Below are 13,778 nucleotides of genomic sequence, written 5' to 3' on the forward strand. Positions count from 1 at the left end.
CAAGCGCGGTGACGCTGCTGCACCCGGTTATTCTACCAGCCCCTCTCCGAGATGATGGAGAGCCGTGCGATCTAAAACTGCCTGATTTTCCCATCTGCTCAGCCCCTTTTAGCCTCAGATTTCACCAAATTTGTTCTCTGTGATCCTTTGAGCTGTGCTGCTGCAGCCAGTGGGACCTTGGCCAGTAACTTCAGCTCGGGCAGCAGCGAGACCTTGGCTGCTTCCTTCCCCTGCACCCCTGAGGATCTCCAAGGGCTTTGCCAGCATTTTCTGACCCAGGCACCGGTGCAGCCAAATCGCCATTTCCTTTTCCTGGTAGCTGCCCTTGGGGGGACCAGCCCCAGCAATGGGGGTTGTGCCGAAGCTCCGTAATGTGAATAAGGCTCACAGGATCCTCCCTGTAATAACAGGCTTTGTTTTCTCTTGTGGCAATGGGTGTTTTTGGTGGGTGAAGTTAGATGTCCTGATGCATGCAGCTGCTGATGATCAGAGCTGTTAGCGGGACACTGCAACGCTTCTCAGAGCAAACCTTTTGGCGGTGCTGTGTGCGGCCGGTTGTTTGCAGCATTGACAACAGCTTGGGAGACACAAACCCTGCTTCCAGATGCGACAGTGCAGTGTGATAAGATCGTGGACAAGGCTTCTCTCACCCGAGCTGCTGTTCCTGAACCTTAACCTTTGCAAGACAAATGCTGCATGGCAGTGAGGGGTTATAGCACCGCCTCAGACAGGCGCTGTCTGCATTGCACGACAACAAGCAAAAGAAGTTATCGGTGTCCCAGGAGGCCGGGAACAAATTTAGGTCCTGATCTTGCATGTGCTTATCCAGCTAATTAGCTTTGCCCATTCAGCCCTTGGCACTCGGCCTTCATATGCTCAGGACAAGGCGCATGGATGCACACTGCAGCGTGCTCAGCTGTCGTGGGTACCTTGCTGCTCCTGTTCTCCTTCGAAGCAAGGAACGGTCTCTCTCCATTACAGGATGCTGGTGAATTTATTACAGCCCGGGTGAATTTACGCTTTTCAGTCCCCAGGTCAGGCACAGCCGAGCTTGGCTGTTGTGGCTGGGACGTGTCGGCAGTGGTTGTCACCGCGTGAGCTGTGATGGGCGCGTGCTGGTGGGTATTCACGGACCAGGACCTTTCCCCCCAGTAATTAATCTGCTCGCCCGGATCCTCCAGACCTCTGCTCCTGGCCAGGCTCCCTCTTGTCATTCTGGTCGTTCAGCAGCAGACATTGCAATAAAAGTCGTGTTGCAGTTCAAGCTACACCTTTATGGTTGTGGTTTCAGGACCTAAGTGCTGACTTTAGGCTGGGATTGCTTTTTGTTTTTTTTCTCCTGCATTTGAACTTGAAAGGTTCTTTAATGCTCAGTTTGGTGTTCCTGTTTTGCTTTTCAAACTCCTTATTATTTCCCCTGGCTTCGATACCCCGTGCCAAGTCACTTCCAGGACTTGAACTCGAATTAAATTCAGTAGCTGGAAGGTGCTGAGCCTCACAAACGCGTGCAGTGATTCAGCTCCCGGAGGACAAAGGCTCAGCCTTGGCCAGGGCTGCCTGGCACTGCGAGGAGCGAGGTGTGGAGGCTGTGGCAGGCTGTTCCCCGCGCCGTCCTCCCATAACATCCCACCCGCGTGGGCAGCGTTGAGTTTTGTCTCCTTTCCCAGCCAGGCTCTCTCTGAATCTTCATCAAGCGCTAATTAGCGCTGGTTCCCACCCAGCGGCGGGATGGCGAAGGTTTTCGAGGAAGTTCTGCATTTGCAGCTCTGCCGATGGGGCTGGTGCCTGTGACCTTGACCTGAATCAGAGCAGGTGATGGGGTGTGGGCAGGATCTGCTGCGGCTTCATCCTGCTGCTGCTGAGGATGCTCTGGTGGCATCGTCCTGCGCAACATGGGCTGCCACCGGGATGGGCTGGGGGCCAATTTCACCCTCTGGTCCGAAACTCCCCCGTAACCCCTTCGCCGCCCTTACCCAGCTCAGCAGAAGTCATCCCACACTCGGTGGTGCTCCCCGCTTATTTATCCTTGCGTGCCTGGGATTCTTGCTCTCAGCTCAGCAGCAATAAATGAGCCATTTGCATAATGAACGGTTTTAAAATCCGCAGCCCTGCGGTGCCTTGAGCCGTGCCCTTCAGAAAGGGCCTGTTCTCCAGGAGAAGGTGGCATAATTCAAAGCGCTTAAATTCCTCTGGGGAATGTAAGTTAGGATGGGAAGTACTTGGGTTATTTTTCAGCTGATTTTTCGGTGCTTACACGGTGCCCTTGCTCTGCATCGCCTGTGCGTTTTGGGCAAGTGGAGATAATGCAGTCAACTGCTCTTTGTTACAGCCATGGGGGGGGGGATTAAAAGGGCAAGAAATGGGGAAAAAATGCTGCAAAAAGATGTTCCATTCCCATTTCTGCTGGTCATTCCTGTGGGGGAATGACCTTTGCTCCCCGTGCCTTATTTTATCATGCAGGGGTTGCCTTTGCTCCTGGCTGGGGAGGCAGCTTCTGGGCGCTGCTCTCACTCACCCAGTGATAAAAACAGGCAGGCACGTTTAAATTGCTACCCATATTTCCTTGAAAGGATCTGAAAAACAAACAAAAAAGACATTCTGTTCCATGCTCTCCCCTTCCCCTGCTTTTCCATGTTTTGTTTTGGTTTTTACCACCCTGGCAGTAGTTTTGGGATAGATGTTCCTTCAGCTGTGCATCCAGGACCCCCACATCCTCCACCTGCAACTGGGGTGTCCCCCCCCCAAGTTAGGGAGGCATTTTTCCCTTCACCATTGGGATTGTGGAGCAGAAAATGGGGTGAAAGACCCCTGCAATGAACCGTGCCCCTCCCCGAAGCAGGAAGTTTTCTGCTGCGCTAGCACAGCCGAGGAGCCCTGGAGCACGGCGGGTGATGGGTTTCATAACCGCTTCCAGTGCCAAAAAGAAGGATGAGTAACGAGCAGTGATAACTCTCCTGCAAACATCAGCATCCCGCTCAGGCTGATAAAAATTTGTTCCCTTTCAAAAGGCTTTAAAGCGCTCTTTGTGATGCCGGGGCCCTTTTATTTTCAAAAATTCTGCAAGATGCTGGTTTTCCTTTAAACTGCTTTAAATTGGTGTTTGTTGAACTCGTAGCGAGCTGCTTTTGAGGAAGAAGAGATGGCTGTGGTTTGGTCCTTAATGGAAAATGAATGTGACTCGAAATCCAGTCCAAAACCCATAATCTCTGCCCCACACAAGAAAGCTCCACTTGAAGGAGTAAATGTAGGAAAAAAAAAAATAGGTTGGATTTAATTGCTTTGGATGCCCTGTTCCAGCTGAAGTGTGAGGAGACGATAAAAGATGCAATTTAAAGCTCAACAGCGACGTGTTGGAAACACCAGTGCTGGTGCACTGGGATGCTTTATCCCCAGCCCATCTATGCTGAGCTGAGCTAAATGGTGAGCTATTCAGTGCCTGAGAGCAGCGAGCCTGTGAGAAGGTCACTCGGTGCTTCCAGGATTTTGGATTTCCCCCTGTGCTGGGGCTGCGAGGGGCCTGCTCCTTCTCTTGCGCCTTGTGCTGATTCACTTCTTCTCCATGCCATGTCCACGCATCCGGATGGCTCCATTTAGGACCAAATTTATATATTTTCAATGCCTTCCCACTGGGACACAAATCCCTTTATATGCAAGCGATAACCTGGCAGTGCATTGCTAGTGAAAAGTAAGGAGTTAATCCCCATCATGGGGCAGTTCAGCTGGCAAACGGTGGTGGTGGTCAAGCTGTGGGTGTGAAACTGCTGGGGAAATTATTCCATCACGGCGTGCTGATAGGTCTGGGTGGTGAGCTTGATGCCCCTGCGTCGTCTCGGGATGTAAGGGACCCCCACCTCCCTGCCCGTGGTTGGAAATAACGTTTGCAAGGCCGGGCTGGGGTTTTGGCTGCAGTGAAATGCTCTCAGAGCACCTGGTCACCTGCTGAGCATCTCCTGGTTGAGTGGTGATGCTGCGTATCCTCCAGCCAGGTACCCCACACTGGTGACACGTATCCTGCACACCCAAGGAGGGTGGAAAGTAGGAGGATGCCCCAGGGAGCGTGCTCCTTCTCCTCCTGCACAAGCCTCACTTTTTCTCCGGGCTCTGGAGGTTGTGCACGGCTCTGCCAGATAAAGGCAAAAGTGAGGGAGGACAGAGGAAGATGAATCTGCTGCATTCGTTATCCTCTATGCAAAGAACATCAAAAGCACTAATGGAAAAGGCTTTTTATATTTTTCATCAAAGCACTTGTTAAGATTTGGCAGGCTGATTTCTTATCAGTAAAATATTTATGAATGAAGCAGCTGGGGTGCTGGTTTAGGAAGGCTGGGAGTAAATGTTCCCTCCTGCCTCGGGAAATGTTTTACTCCTCTCGGTGACTTTTTCCCCCTTTTCTTTGTTCATGCCGCTTCTGCGAGAGGAACTTCTAGGTGAGCCAGCACCCAAGCCTGCCATCCCACGGAGCTCCCGGAGCATTTGCATGGTGACAAGCCCCAAACCCACCTTGGACCCGATGCCGCAAGCTCTGGCTATCTTTCTCTAAGACAGCGAGTGCTGATGCCTGCAGCAACTTGGGCTCCTTGGGCCATGTAAGCGTCTTTGGGACACTTGAGCATCTTTTAAGCAACCCAGAGCCAAGTCCCCGTGGGGCAGAGCTGCTGCTGGAGCAGCTACCACCATCCCATCAGCCCTGCATGACGTGCTGCTGCAGGCTGCGTGCTCTGCCTCTTTATCAGTGAAATGGTTGCTTGCAAGTAAAATAAATAAAAAATAATAATCCTTTCTCTTATCAGGGCTTGTCTAGACTCCCATTTGCACTAGCTGTACTTCCTGGGATGCTTTGTTTTATATACAAGCAGGTTTTGGAACAAAACTGTTTGCTTGTTGTCTTGCCCATCAATGCAGGTGTCTGCGGTACACTAAACCTTTGAAAAGCTCTTGATTTCTACAGCTAATATAACACATCCAGGATGCTGTTCTCCTAAGAATGGTGATTGCACTGGCCTGAATGAGGTTTTTATCTCCTTTTCCTCTCCACTAATTAGACCCACACACGTGGAGGGAGTATGAAATGATTTATGAAGGTGTTTTGATCCCAGTTTATTAATTCCTAATCCTGATTTATTATTATTCTTTCTAATTTTGCGTTGTCACTTGGTGAGTAAGGTAGTTCAGAAAGCACGGGGGAAGAGCTAATATTGAATTTCCATTGAAATACCAGGTGCTTAGAAATAAATGGGCTCACAAAGGGAAGCCTGCAGCAGTTGGGCATGTTGGAGGAGGCTGGGAAGAGCAGCAGTAGCTGTCAGCGTAAACCGTTGTCACACCTCATGGGCAGTGATGCTCTTAATTTATTATTTTTTTTAAATGTTTTTCCTCCTGGCCTTGTCCAGAAGAATGTAAATCCGGTGACTGGGGAGAACCCGGGAGTTCTGAGGCACTATTTAAAAGGTAAAGCTGTGCTGCCATCACAGCGTTGTGTTCTTTAAATATAGATCCTTTGAAATGCAGTTACGTTGGTCACTGAGGGATAGGAGTAGTGACAATATCAATATTTATAGCATGTAAATCAGCACAAATCAGGAAGTGCGGAGCTGGAGTAGTTCTTTGCAATTTCAAAAAGTTGGCTTTCATTTCAAGCATTGACCAGATGTGGAGGTGGATAAGCCCATAAAAATCTGAGCAGTCATCTGAGCTTGTTTCTGTTTGGAGGGGGAAAAAGAGTGCATTAATGCATGGAGAGAGCGTGCGGCTGATGCAGTTGAACTGCAGCCTTGCTGCTCTCCCCTGGAGCTGCTGGGGCTCACCAGCTGCCCCTGGGGGCCATGGCTTTTGGCTGGTGCTCGCCAGGGCCACCTACAGAACTGTGGGGTTAGAAGGGACCTCGAGAGACCATCGGGTCCAAGCCCCCTGCCAAAGAAGGTTCCCTAGAGCAGGCTGCCCAGGGAGGCGTCCAGACGGGCCTTGAATATCTCCAGAGAAGGAGACCCCACAACCTCCCTGGGCAGCCTGTCCCAGTGCTCCGTCACCCTCACCGGGAAGAGGTTCTTTCGCATGTTGGGGCAGAACTTCCTGGGCTTCATTTTGTGGCCATTGCCCCTTGTTCTGTCCCCACAGAGCACTGAAAAGAGGTTGGCCAAATCCCTCTGTCTCCCACGCTTCAGGTATTTATAAACATTGATAAGATCCCCCCTCAGTCTTCTTTTCTCCAGGCTGAACAGACCCAGGTCTCTCAGCCTCTCCTCACAGGGGAGATGCTCCAGGCCCCGTACCATCTTTGTGGCCCTCCGCTGGCCTCTTTCTCTGTCTTTTTTGTGCCGGGAGCCCAGAACTGGACACAGTGCTCCAGGTGAGGCCTGACCAGGGCAGAGTAGAGGAGGATCACTCCATGCCGGCACTGCCTGCGCCTGAATAAAAACACGGAGCTCAAGGGCACTGGTCAACATGGACGTACTCAGGTACTCCCCTGGCCTGATTTTCTGTTGCCCAGGAACAAGCAATGACAGAATTGATACTTGAGCCAAGAGGAACAGCAAGGATGCAACCTGCAAAGGGAGCAAGGGTTCAGGCAGGAAATTAAAGCTGTCCCGGAATCCCTCCTCCATGCTGTTTTTCAGTGTTGTCTTCCCTCCCCCATTGGGTTTTATTGTTTGTCCTGATATGGAGCAATTGAAATACATGAATGTCGTGTATTTGGGGTGGCAGGTCAGGAGGGCCAGGCCGGATGCGGAGGGGCGAGGGGTGAATTGGGACTGGGCAGGATCTGGGACTTGGCTCAGGTGGAGCATGCTGCGTGGGATACCTTGGGGGGCCAGAGTTACTTGCTGGTTTATTACTGTGTCATTTGTGGGCTGTTTCTCTGCTTATTTTACTTATATTGCAAAAAAACCTAAGTGATGCCAAACTACACTGGTCCTGCTGCAGGTGCTGGAGCTGTGTGGTTGCTGCAGCCACGGAGGGTGATGCAGTGAGCTGCAGGCAGCCAGGGGGACTCGAGGAGCATGCTTTATTTACCAGAGATTGCCTTCACATCTTGCCAGCAGCATGACAGTGGCTAAATCACCTGTTATCATGCAAAGAACAAAGCTGTTGTCATGAGCAGAAGAATAAAAGCCTGAAATTTGGGGGAAGAGCGTAGCAATTTGAAGGAGGCGGCGCTCCCCTGGTGAAGGCAAGAGCAGGCAGCAGAGGGGCCAGGAGGGACCACCCGGTGTAGAACATGGCGCTGCCTCAAAATGTGTGTCGTGGGGCTGCTGATTTAGGGGCAGATGGAGCGAGGAAGGATTCAATCTCAGCTTCATGGGTCGGGGAGTATGGAAGGGACAAGTTGACCCTGGTGGTTCGAGGAGGATGTGGTGGGGATGCTCGTGGGTGCCTCCTCCCGGCTTGGTGCAGCATGGGGCGCAGCGAGGAGCAGTTACGGGGTTGGGACGGTCTTCCTTAAAGACCAGCCAGTGTGGCGGTAAGGAAATAAGTAGTTGTGGACCCAGATTTCCACCTTGAGCTCCCTGGTTTGCAAGGACCACCAGCAGGGCTTTGCTCAGAGCCTGTCTGCAGTTTTGTTCTGCAGCTCAGCTCACAGCCCGGTGTGCAATCAAACCCCCTTTGCATCAACGCCAATTTACCACGGCAATCCTTCTCATGCTTCCCGAGGTTTTCCTGCAAGTGCTTTGACCTCCTGCAAGCTAAACGAGCAATGCAAACAGTGCTTCTTGTAGCCTTTTGATGCTAAAAAGTTAATCCCTTGGTCCTGGCCTGTTGTCGCTGCATGGCTGTTGGACATAAAAACACCAAGCAAATAGCTAGGAAGGATGATGTGAGGTGGGAGCTGCATGAAGAGCAGTCTGAACGCTGCACACAGTGGTGGGTGAAGCCTTCCTCCTGCATTTCCACGAAGCGCTGCGCTCCCCGACGGCACTATCCAAATAACATGAATAATTAAGGGCTTGGTGCCGATTTCGTGGCATGAACTGACGCGACGGTTCCCGGGGGCAGCTGTGTTACGCCTGGGCAGCTGTGCCCCAGCAGGTGGATGTTGCCCCTGCCGCCGTGTGTCTTTGGGGGTCACAGCCAGCACATGGCGGGGGGGAGCGGCTGCAGCGCCTGAGCGAGCACAGCGGGAGCCTGTCGGAATAGTTACAGACCCATGGTGGCAAACCCAGATGGGATGGCATGAAATGAAATGGCTGGGTGCAGCGGAAAGTAGGGCTGATTTTATAATAGTGTAAATAAGCTGCTTTTATGATTTTTTTTCCATTCTTTTTCAAGCAACCAGTTGTGGTTTTGCAGTATTCTGCATCCCAGCTATAGGTGGGGGGTGAGTGCACTACGTTACATGAACCATATTTCCCCTGGCCTGCACAAGCAGCAGTAGGACATCCTATTAGGATGCCCTAGTAGGACATCCTTCCCCAACCACCTTGGCTCCTTCCTACCCCATGTTTCCTGGACCCGCTCCGCAACATCCAGCCCCGCAGGGCTGGTCTGCTTGGCTGACCGTGAGGCTCCAGGGGTCGTTTGCAGCAGAAGGAATGTCTTAATTAACCAAGGGGCTGAGAATTTTTGGCTGGTGGGGGCCAAATACGTTGTGAATGTCCATCTGTGCATGGTTTGGGGAGTGCAGCCAGGAAGACGTCTGTTGGTAGCACCAGGCTCAGCCCCAGGGCTTGCTGGTGGGGTCTGAAGCCAAAATGTCTCTTGGTCTCCGTGAGGATGCTGCTGGGGAGAAGCTGCTCAGAAAGGAGAGGAGTGCTGCTGGTTGTGATGTTATCAGCGATGGTTAACCAAGAAGTAGGAGGAGGACTTGTGAAAAAAACACTGAAAACAAAGCTCTTACAGGAACAGAAACACATTGATGGGAAAGGAGGATTGGTAGTCTGGAGATGAAGTGAATGGCTTTTCCTATAAATCTGAATTTCAGGTACAAAAGTAGGCTTTAATTCCTTCAGCAACTATTGCAGCGGACAGTGCTCTGCAATAAGTTCCTTCCAACAGCGATATCGCGTGTGATTGCTGTGATTTAGATTATATATGTGGTCGAGAAGAGAGGTCGCTGCTGAAAGCCTGCTATAATAGGCACTGTGGAGCCTTCTCTAAGGATAAGGGTTTTCTAAGTTGCTGTAAAACATAAGGATAAAAGAAATCAAGCTCATTTTTCTCCAAGGACCATAACATCCTTTAAGGCTTAATTCAGCTTAATATTTTGCCCGTCCTCTTCAGGCTGCGCTGCCAGAGTTACATCTATCATGGTAGTTTTGTGCATTTAGAGAAGCACTTGAGGTCTGTGCTCTCTCTGCCTTTTCTTTCCTTTTTGTGTTTTCAAACCATCGCTGTCAGCTTGAAATGTGCAGCACAACATCAGAGGGGCAGGATTTTAGCCTGAGCTCCATTTTCGGTTTGTTTTTTACTTTTCTGCCGTTTTGGTGCTGGGTGGAAGCTGCAGCTTGTTGGCCAGGCTCTTGCACTGTCCCCTGCCCACACCGCATCTTCGGGGTCCCCGAGGACCCAGGCCAGGAGCTGCCGTGGTTGTGCTGCTGCTGCCAAACAGAATGAATTTCACATATCTGCCTCTTCTGTCAATATTTGTGTTGGGGAACGGCTTGTACAATCTCTTAGCAAAGCCACCGTCTCCTTTCACTGACCTTTTATTTCTTTTGTGGATGGAATATTTCTTTAATATCCTCTGCAAGGAGTGCGGCAAGTTGGTGGGGAGCTATGAGTTTCCTAGTAAATGCTTTCTGTTTCCTTTCCCGGTCTTTTCTCGGTATTATTTTATTCCAGCTATCCCAGCACTTCAGGACTGAGTTGATAAGTTTCTTGTAAGAAGGAGGGCACAATGGATTGTGTTCAGCATTCTTTGCAGAGGAATGGTGGAGGCCACTTTTTTATTGGGGAAAAAGAAAAAGGATCGGATCTTCATTAAGCAACATTCCAAAGCAGCAAGCAGGGCTTGTTGCTCTGGTGGTCATCCACAAAACCCAAACTCTTCTGGAGCTCTTTTGGTCCTTTTTGCCCCCTGCATGCCGTGCATTCCTCATGTCCAGATGAGCTGGTGTCTGGTCTGTCTCATTAGTTTCTCGTGACCCTGCTGGCTTTTTTTGCCATTTCTCTGATGCTTTTCTCCTTAGAGGAATTCCCCTTTCCTCCCTGATTCTTGTGCTCGGCTTTCCATTTAGGAGAAAATGTCTGAACACGGGGAAATGGGAGTAATTTCAGTGACTCTAATGGAATTACAGAGCGTGAGCAGAGCTGACCGGAGTTCCCCACTGTCATCTTGCTCAGCGTGTTAGTAAAACCCACACCCAGGAAAAACCAGGAAAAAAAGCATACACGTAACCTTGCTTTGGAGACACCCCAAAACCGTTCTCCAAAGGCATGTTTAGAGCCCAGTGGGAGCACAAGGAGGGACATTGTGCCCAGAACATGGCACCTAAAAATGTCCAGTTCGTTTTTTGTTGTTTTTTTTTTTTTTTAACAAATAATACTTTAGATCTTTAAGATGACATAGTGGGGATCGCTGAGCAGATAAACACTGAAACCAGAGATATTTGTCCTTGCAAAGCTCCACGGGCGGCTCATGAGGAAGGGGGAGATGCATTGGCTTGGACAGCTACTTATAGAAAACAGATGTGCAAGTTAGGAAACACAGGCGATAAATCTGAGCCCATATGGCAGCCCTTTCACGAGTGTTTAGAGTCACAGCCGGCCGTGAATGGCTCTCAGTTTCTCTCCTGAAAGGGGAACTCACTGTCTCTTGCAAGACACGAAGACGGGTTTGTTTGTTTGTTTTTCCCCCCCTCAACCTCCACGCTTGTTGGATGGAGCAACCTGTGTCCTACAGATGTTCCTCGTGCGTGGAGAAGGAGTATCACCGGGACGGCTTTATGGTTTCTCTTCTGCAAACGCCAGGACTGAAGGCACAAGGAAGCGTGCAGGATCGGTGCTGGTTGGTGCACTGGAGCTGGCGCCGGTGTGGGTGGCTTTCAGCAGCACCCACTCTTGGGTTGGCTTTTAAGGAGTCGGAAAGCCTGGCTTGCTGCAAAGAAGGGGCTGCTCACTCGCTCCCTGGGTGCCCTCAGCCTCACTGCAAGGCTGGGGGCTTTCTGCGCCCTCCCTGCTGACGTGGCCAGGACCCCTTTCACGGTGGCCTTTGTGGAGGCACCTGCGGGCAGACACGTGGTGTTCTGCCACCTCGCGTCCAAGCTCTTTCCCTTTCTCCCCTTTACTAAGTTTATGAAGAGCGATGCTTTCCAAGCTACTTATTTTTCTCTTCATGGATTTTTTTTATTTATTTATTCTCCTGCCTTCATGGATTTTTTTTTCTAATTTTATTTTTCTCATGCCTATCTAAAAACTGCTTTTCAAGCAAGTTGGGGCTTAGTGGGCTGTGTAACCTCCTCTGCATTGGGAAGCCTGCTGTGCAGTCCTTCGCCTTCTTCCAGCCCCTGGCATCCCCTTCTCATCGCTTCCACTGAAGTCTTTTGTGCAGGAACCGTAACGGGTTTATCAGTTATTGTCTTACATGTGCGTTCCATGAAGCTGGGATTCCTTTCCCCACAATACCATAAGGAGATTAAAAAGAAAGCCCAGATTTATGGGAGACAGAGAATGGATATATTTATAACTTGAAGAAAGACTGTGGAAAAATATCCTGAGAAAGTATATTGAACTTAGGATCCCGGTTTAACCTGATGATTACCATTCAATGTTTTTCCCCCCATTTTTTTCCATAACTTGAAGGCAGTGCTCAGACTGGCACTAGGGAAGGAGAAAAATACACTGATATAAGGGAAAAAAAAACACAACTCATCAACTTAATTACAACATTTCTCGTTTTCACCAATAAAGCACCTGCCCTCTCCTAAGGTCAGCATTTCATTGCCGCATCCCTCTCTCGTGCCCTGGTAATGGAGCAGTGTCAGAAACCTTGTTGCCTCTTGGCAGAGATGACTGTGGTAGCAGTCCCTGGGTTTTTGTCATCTCCTTGGGCATCAGGGCTGCTTGTGCCCTGGCTAGCTGGCATCCCCGCTGCAGCGAGGCTTGCTCGTTGTTTTATTTCCTTCTCCTTTTTGATGTGTTGCTGCACCCTGAATTAATTTCTTGCTGATCTCACTCGAAGCCCTGTTGAGCGTACTGGTCTCTGGGCTGCATCATTAACATTGACAAACAGCACAATATAGTCATACACAAAAGGCCGTAAAGAAGGAAGAGAAGTGCCATAAAGTAATGAGGGATGCTGGCTGAAGCCTGTGTCTCCTTCTGGCGCTTGCCAAGAGTCCTAGTTTGGAAGGAGAACCTCAGAGAACCTTGGCCACGGGCAGGAGGAGTGATGATGGATGAGGTCCTGGCCAGAGCTTTGGCTTGCCTCGGTTCCTGGTTAACGTGGAGCAGTGCAGCCCCAGGGCCACCCACTTACTCCCCAGCACAGGTTTGTCTGCAACCGCCATGCCGGCCAGAGTGCCTCGTGTGTTCCTGCTCCTCCCTGTCTTGCTTCGGCATCTTGCACCGTGCCACGAGGAGCGGGTCGCTTGGAGCAGAGCTTCCCATCGGCCCCGCTGGTGCTGGGCTGCAGCTCTGCCTGCCCCTCTCCGTGGTCCGGCTCTGCCAAATTACTTACCAAGCTGCTTACTAAGGCTGCTGGAACCCTGTTGGTGAACACATTTTGAAAGACAGATTTGCACTCGATGCAGGTGAGAAGCGGTCGGTGCTCGTCTTCTCCAGTAGATTTCTGGAATGGTGTGTTTGCTTAGAGCTGGAAGTGATGTGCCGAGGTAGGTCTTCTCACGTGCTTTGGGTTAAGTGGGCTTCACACCGGCCCTGAAATATCCCAAGAACCTAGGAGAGGTGGGAGTTGGAATCCTGCTGGCGCCCTCGCAGCCCCCAGCTGCAGCTCCTTGCCCCAAGCATGGATTTAGGCGCTTTGCAGGTGGCGTTAAATCAGAAAAACTGATGGTGGTGGGCCCTTTCCTTTGGTGTGTCAGCAGCAGCGGTTCATTCGAGGGCAGGGCTGACTTGCATCCTCTGGATCCCGTGCGACAGCGTAGCTCAGAGGCATTGCTTTTTTTGAAAGCAGCAGGCGAGGAGAACTGCACGTGGGCATAGATGGTTCTCAGCTCTCCCCAGTGTTTGGAAGGACAATGGCCAGAGGTAGGAGTAATGCTGGGTCCTGGGGGGAGCAATGCAAACCTTGGTTAGGGTCAGAGCTGGGTCCTTGGCTGGGACTCTCCAGGCTTGGGTGGACTTGTACTGGAAGCAATAGCTCCTGGCCCTGCTCAGATGGAGCACGCTTTCTTTTAAGTGCATGCTGCAGTGGTAGAAAAAAGTCAAAATGCTGCTGTTCAGGAGTCGGGGCTTCCCATGGCAGTTGGCATCGCTGAGCATTGTTTGCATTGGTTGGAGTAGAGGCAATTAAGAGGCTCCCACTGCTTTCACTGGGAGTTTTTCCTGTGTAAGGAGGCTTGAAGCAGAGGGGAGGACCATTACAGGGCATAAACACGGCGCAGGCAGGCAGCTGGGGTCTGGAGGCATCTCGCAGCCTCGTTTAAGCCTGAAATACTTCTCACCGACTGGCATGGGGTCTAAGAGAAAATGCCAAGGAGCATGTGCGGCTCAGCAGGGGGGCTCACGAGCTTCGCAGCACGTGCACAAAATGTCACCCTATACCCTGGCAGAGGGGTTTTGCCGGTTATCCCACAGCGCACGCTTCTCAAAAGTTGGTTATTCCAGACCTGCTCTTGAGCCCATACCCCACATGAGTCCTTTTTCTTTTGGAATTTATGTCA

The 13,778-nt window shown here is 50.8% G+C and overlaps 1 protein-coding gene across 2 annotated transcripts in view; it reads left to right on the forward strand.

Annotated features, from left to right (window-relative positions):
- Window positions 1-13,778, forward strand: part of KAZN (kazrin, periplakin interacting protein) — a 185,413-nt gene that overhangs the window by 137,946 nt on the left and 33,689 nt on the right. The window lies entirely within an intron of this gene.

Source organism: Cygnus atratus, chromosome 21 (assembly GCF_013377495.2).
Source record: "Cygnus atratus isolate AKBS03 ecotype Queensland, Australia chromosome 21, CAtr_DNAZoo_HiC_assembly, whole genome shotgun sequence".
Lineage (NCBI taxonomy): Eukaryota > Metazoa > Chordata > Aves > Anseriformes > Anatidae > Cygnus > Cygnus atratus.